Genomic DNA, 1,631 nt, shown 5'->3' on the forward strand with positions numbered 1-1,631 from the left:
TTAATACAGTGCATGTATTACCGTATCTACAAGCACTCTCTCTAAACTCCTAGACAGTTGTCCTAATCAACTGCTCCACCTTAGTGCCTTGATTCTTTTCTTATACATGTATCATCAAAGTGATATAAAATCGAACATGTGGCATGGCGTCCATAGATGTTAATAACAACATTAATTACTTCCGGGGTTCCTCAGGCGGAATTAGATAACCTATGACCTCCTGAGTACACCGGCCGTCCTTGTGTGGGAGCCAGAGTCTTGCATTGTAGATTTCACCCTCGCAGACGAGCAAAGGAAGTCTTCTGGCCGCTAGTCGCGACCTCTTCCGGCCGCCGACGGGGAATCCATCGCCGCTGCCCGAGTCTCGCAGCTGCTTGGCTAGCATGTAACGAGCGGTCAGCGAATGGAAGAGAAGAAGAGAAAGGGAAGGGGCGGTGGTGGCGGGAGAGAACGCGTCCAAAATAATGAATGAAGCACTCGCCGCAGCGCTCGGATTGTGTCGTGTGGCGCGACGCGGCGAGTCTAGCGATCGTACGCGCGGCGGCGGAGAAGGGAGAAAGAGGGGAGGGAACTCGCGGGCGCTGGGATCGCTTCGCATCGAGGATTGTCGAGGGGAGAGAAGGGAATCGAGAGAAAGAAAGAGAGAGAGAGGGAGAGAGAGAGAAAAGAGGGGAATCATCCATCGGTCGTTCGTTCGCTTCGTCGTCTGCAACCAACGGCGGATTGTCTGTGGTGTGTGGAATACGAAGAGACGGTCGGCCGTTACCGTTCCGTTGTCTGGTCTTGGACTAGCGGAGTACAGTACAGTGAGTGAGTGACTGTTGGATTTTTTTTCATAGTCCTCGCCTTATTTCCCCCGCCTGCATGCCTTGATCCTCTGTCGTTTGGGGTGCAACTCTCGATAGATCTACCTCAGCAACAGTCGCACATTCGCCTCTGGAGCAGTGCCACTGTATTGTCACATCGATAGTGACACACAGACAGCTACAACCGTGTGTCATCGTCGCTTTGTGTGTCGTTGTTACAACCAAATCTTTCGTTGTACGTTTGGATACGCACAAGGATTGGATTTATATTGCATTGTGTTCCAAGGATTTTGCTTCCATCGATCAATATTCTTTTGCCGATCTTATTCTGATACACCTGGTCTTTGTTGAGATTCTAGAATCTAGAGTCTAGATTTTAGCTGTTCCAGATCGGATTTTTACTCACTTCTCTTGGATTTACATAATATTTTGTGAATGGTGAGTAAATTCGTCGTGTTTTGATCTACGATTCATCTTGTCGTTCGATCAAAAGGTGCAAGGATGTTTTGTGAATGTTCTCTGTTCTTTGCGATGTGGTTGGATTATCTGTTGCCGAGGTTTATGACGGCTGTGTTTGAATTTCTTCTGCTTGATTGGATATTTACCTGGGATCTGAAGGAGGAGGTTCACTCACATCAGCGATATCAGTTCATTGTGTTTGTCTCTGTGCTCATTTCTTTCCTTCTCAGTTTACTTTTTAGACATTGTTTTGTCGTTTATTTTGCACTCAAAATTTTGTCTCTTTAAAACAAAACCAAAAAACGAACAAACAAACAAAAACCCAACAAAAAACGAAAACAACAAATAAATCCCTTCACCTATCTC

At 46.4% G+C, this 1,631-nt stretch overlaps 1 protein-coding gene across 1 annotated transcript in view; it reads left to right on the forward strand.

The window, feature by feature from the left end:
- Positions 1 to 292: 292 nt before the first annotated feature.
- Positions 293 to 1,631, forward strand: part of LOC101862993 (discoidin domain-containing receptor A) — a gene marked incomplete at its 3' end in the record, with an annotated part of 16,860 nt that continues 15,521 nt past the window's right edge. The window contains 1 exon segment of the mRNA XM_013090761.2: positions 293 to 1,244.

This window comes from Aplysia californica, unplaced genomic scaffold (genome assembly GCF_000002075.1).
Source record: "Aplysia californica isolate F4 #8 unplaced genomic scaffold, AplCal3.0 scaffold01488, whole genome shotgun sequence".
NCBI classification, from domain to species: domain Eukaryota; kingdom Metazoa; phylum Mollusca; class Gastropoda; order Aplysiida; family Aplysiidae; genus Aplysia; species Aplysia californica.